Raw genomic sequence first — 5,000 nt, 5'->3', positions numbered from 1 at the left:
CCTCAAAATCTGTTTGATTTTTTTTCGAAATACACAAAATGTTCAACCTCTCTTCAGAAAATCTTTAAAACATGTTTGGACAATAAAACAAAGATCAAAATCCGTTCAAATGCTTCAATACCCGTTCAAAATCTACCAACTTTCCCTCCCACATGGCTATAATTTCAAGTGTCCCGCGTCGCTTTTGTTTTTTTAGCCGGGCACGCGTCTCGAATATTCTTACCCCGCAGCCAAGCAGATCAAATAATGGATTGTCATTATTATTATTCCTGTCATCTACACGGCGAGTTCCCGAACCCCGACGTCAAGAATTAGCTTTTAATGGAACAAGATGATGAGGCATTCCGTAAATGTTTGTACTAATCGGCGACTTGGCAACTCGTCCCACACGCGGTGCTTTGGACTCTTGTTATTTGCTTTGATAAACTTTTAATTCACTCAAAGCAATTAATCGTTTATTCTGATTTGATATCAGTTTTCATGTGGGAAAACTTCTGTTATTCATCCACCTTATTTGACGCTGATTTTCATTATTATCAACGTTCTTCTTAGTCATTTTTTAAAAACAAATATTAAGCGTTGCAACTCTCTACTTCCATTGCTGATCACTGCAAACGTCAACATCAATTTTAATGATCTGAAATTTACTTGCCTCATTCATCTCAAAGAACATCTCTTTGCTTTTGGTTTAACAAAGCGGGCTACACTATAACTTCATTTCTAAAGACCATTCATAAACGGACGAAAAACCCACCGACGTTCAGATTTACTCAATCGTTTCGAAGGGAAGAATAAAAAAGGCCGTATTTATTCATAATCATTTATTTTACCTCAGTACTCATGGAAAAGCGTAATGAAAAGATTGTTTAATACACTGTATACAATGCACACCTCACTCATTACAATCATTAAAAGGCAAACAATATCCTGTAATTACAAAACGTGATAATCCGTGCATGCGAAAGTACAGACAATTAACAAACGATCTAGATCATTCTCCTGCACCAAATGTGTTGCTTAAGAAAGAGAAGAAAGAAACATACGATGCTAAAGTTGAAAGACCAAGAATGATAAAGAAAAAAAATAATGATGATAATATGGAAGAAATCGCCGACTAACTTTTTATAAACTCTAAATATCTCTTTAGAATGATAAATGTAGCCTGATATCTCTCTCTCTCTCTCTCTCTCTCTCTCTCTCTCTCTCTCTCTCTCTCTCTCTCTCTCTCTCTCTCTCTCTCTCTCTCTCTCTCTCTCTCTCTCTCTCTCTCTCTCTCTCTCTCTCTCTCTCTCTCGCTTTCTCTCTTTCTATGTGTCGGTATGCGATAGCTCTCTAAGATTTATTTCTTATCCACACATTATAGAAAATAACGGACACGACTTGAATCAAAATAGATGCTTCTTCCGTCTCTCTTCGCAAACGTAAACCACACTCAAGTGCTTGTACCAATATCTAGGTTGAAATAGGTTGGGAGAAAAGAAGAGACATTGTTTTTTTTTTGTTTTTTTTTTACAATTTGTACCACCGGGAATCTATTTCACACTATTTCAGGCTGTCTGTTCTGCACGCTTAGTTAAAAGATGAAAAAAAAAGAAAAAAAAATGCTAACTCAGCTCAATGATAAATGCGACTGTCACTTGTCAGCTGCGCAGGGAGTCCGACCACCTACAGAGCACAGCTGACAGACAAGTTGGTAAGTGTTATTACCTTTCTAAAAAGCCAGTCTCATGCAGAGGGAACAAAGCCAATTAGTTTTCGATCTCGGGAATATGATGATCTGCATTATAACCCTGCAGAGACTTTGAAGTTCGCTTCCCTACTATAATATACCGGACATTTTCACTAGGAAGAGTGTCGAGCTAAACTCTCTAGAATATCAGCTGACGATGATCTAGTTACGTCTTGTACTTCCTCAGCAGATGAGGTGTTATTAAGGGTGAGATTAGCCTAACAAAATGTATGGAGTGCCTCACAGGAATAACTTTTTTTTTTATTCAAAACAAATGTGACTAAACGAAAGATCTCATCCACTCTACATTGTTCAAACAGATCTATACACATGCTCTCAGCACATACTGTGGAAATGTGTTACAAATATATATATATATGTATATATATGTATGTATACTATATATATCCAATATTCTATTTACAGATCATTCGCATAAGCTTATATACGATCCAGTTCAGTATGTAAAAAGCTCCTTACAAGTCCAGCAACCATCAAACAGCAAATACAATAACATCCTAACAATACTAAAAAAAAAAAAGGTCTTCTTTCCCTTAAATGACAAACAGGATGCTGCTCGAAGTGACAGCTCGATAGAGTCTGAATCAAAGTATTTCATCGTGTCATTAAATCTCAGGAAGTGAATACACACTGACACAGATAGCTCGGGTTACGGCTGGTTCGGTGCATAGGTTGCCAACTATGCTTATGGTTCATGGCCAAGACAGGTCCCATTGCATTCATAAAGGGTAAGAGAGTCGAAGGTACCCTAACACGGTAATGTTTGATTGCATAATAGGAAATCAACGACCTAGGCTGAGGAGAGGAAAGTAGAATTTTAGATGTTGAATGTGGCACAGTAGAAAATAAATGCTTTCTGTTTATATTGTTATAATTATTTTTTTTAGTTCAATTCTTTTTTTTACAAAATTCAAATGTGGATATATATATTTGCCAAACCGCCATTCAACTCCATTATGCCAAAAGCATATTTGTGCAAAAATATTGTACAACATATTGGAAACTAAACTTTACATAATATAAATCACAGTATAGAATCCAAAACCCTATTCTTGATACCCAGTAAAATATATTTATATATATGTATGTTTTCTCAAATAATTTTTTTTTTCTCACACAAATTGATTTGATTTGCAACCAAGTACCATAGCCATTAGATGAGACTAGACATTTTGTTGATCAAGGAATAGCCTTTGCCATACCCAAAACAAATCACACACACACATTCCAACTTGATAAGAGAAATAAATATATCTTGAACTTTTTTTCAGGTATGTTCCTTGAAATATCTTTTAACTTGAATTTATCATTTTATAATTATCAGAAAAGGAGTCAAAGGCTAGGCTCTACCTGAAGTTATATCTATATAAGGATTATTTGCTCATTATCATACAAGCAAGATGGAATCTGGGTCTGAGTTCCAGGTGATTTAATCTAAATGATAAAAAACACACACAGGTACATTACTGCCACACTCGACCCCCTATAGACTATCACCAAAAGACCAACTATAACAGAGGTTATATTTAGGCAGGCAGTACAAGTGTTATGGGAAATTTTGTTTTTTATATCTGTATATAAAACTACTATGTAAATTGAAGTTACAGATGACATAAGAAGATTACTTATTATAAATGACTTTTGCCTGTCGTCTTTTCCTTTTGACTTAATTTTGCTATCAACTCTATCTATCCCAATTTCTTTGAGACTCACAAGATTAAAAATTTCAAACAAAACAGCAACCTGTCGTATTTTAGTTACTCAAATGAACAGTACAAAACGATTTACTGCGTGATAAAACACATACAAGGGTTGATCCTCATAAAACAAACATGTGTTGCTGTCAAGAACATTCTGTCAACACTCGGTATACTCATCTTTGTCAAATTGCAAGGAGCAACTACAGTCATATCCTTTTTAAAAACACCCTTTATTAAAAAGTCTTCTCGCTGCATTACAAATGTTACATGCTTCTAACTGGATTTCTTGTAAAAATACATGAATTACATCCTTGAAATACTTTTCACATCTCTGATCATCTATTAGGCCTGAAAATGAGCTAAAGCTGACCTAGACAAAAATAAATAAAAATAACAAAAACAATCGGCCGCAAAGAAATTGTCTGAGAAGCTGTATCCAGATAGCAAAGACAAGGAGCCGTTGTGAGCGAGGGTCACAATGGCAGGTCATTTAATGCAAAACAAACACACAAGCATTGAATTCATCATACACAGGTCCTCATGTTTTAATTAATTGTTAATTTGACGCTCTTCAAAATCCAAAAATTATCATGTATCACTCCCTTTCTTTAAAAATTGCCATCTTTGCTTCTTGTTCTACATATTATTGCATAATATATATATGAGAGGGGGAGAGGAGGAAGTAGTCTGAAGACAAGATGAGTGAACATAAAAAAAAACAAAAAACGGAAGAGTAAATAGATGAATGAAGAACCATAAATTAAAAGTTAATGGGAAATATTAGTACGTGTGTCTCCTAAAGTGTGAATGAACAATAATATTATTATTAATAGGACTACCAGTTTCTATCATGGTTGATGTTGAAGTGTTATGAGAATGAAGAAGTCCTGAAGATAATGTTAGGAAAGCTACCATAGGAATAGGAAATTGACACCTCAAGGGTTCTTAATCAAATCATCAATAATATTACGGTAAAGTTAGGAAAACTGTCTCTGCTCCGAAGGCTGTCTGTCAAGTGTCACAAAGGACTGTCCCAATGCGAGGATGAAGATGACACAAGATGACACAAGATGACACAGTGATGCTCGAAAGATGTCACAGTGTAATGGAAGGTGATGTTTACAGAATGGTACAATGGCATGAAACGAGTCACGATACAAATAAGGTCAGTGAGTCATAAAGAAGGTCACAGGTGCCACTACAAAGGAGGGAAGGAGGGAAATAGGGAGGGAAGGGAGGAGGGAAGGAAGGAAGGAGGGAAGGAAGGAGGGAAATAGGGAGGAGGGAAGGAAGGAGGGAAAGAGGGAATGAAGGGAGAAAGGAAGGATATAAGGAAGGAAGGAAAGAATCAGAGAAGAAAGACGGCGAGGGACGCCGTCGAAGCTCCGTCATGGGTCTTGGTCGGTCGCGTCCTATTCTTCAAAGCCAGGGACAGCGTGGCGAAGGTCCTTCTGCGTCCAAGGCATTCTCGGGCGCCGAAGGGAGATGGGGTGCTGGAGCAGGATGCTGTCGCTACTGGGTCGGAGATGCCTGTTGAGACTCCTTCTTCC

At 36.7% G+C, this 5,000-nt stretch overlaps 1 protein-coding gene across 1 annotated transcript in view; it reads right to left on the bottom strand.

The window, feature by feature from the left end:
* Positions 1-4,548: 4,548 nt before the first annotated feature.
* Atg17 (autophagy-related 17) overlaps positions 4,549-5,000 on the bottom strand; it is a gene marked incomplete in the record, with an annotated part of 44,623 nt that continues 44,171 nt past the window's right edge. The window contains 1 exon segment of the mRNA XM_086552219.1: positions 4,549-4,648.

Source organism: Penaeus japonicus, unplaced genomic scaffold, assembly GCF_977035675.1.
Source record: "Penaeus japonicus unplaced genomic scaffold, GWHDUDI00000001_assembly GWHDUDI00000026, whole genome shotgun sequence".
Classification (NCBI taxonomy): Eukaryota; Metazoa; Arthropoda; class Malacostraca; order Decapoda; family Penaeidae; genus Penaeus; species Penaeus japonicus.
Note: the sequence above shows the minus strand (reverse complement) of the source record. Positions and strands in the feature narration are given on the sequence as shown.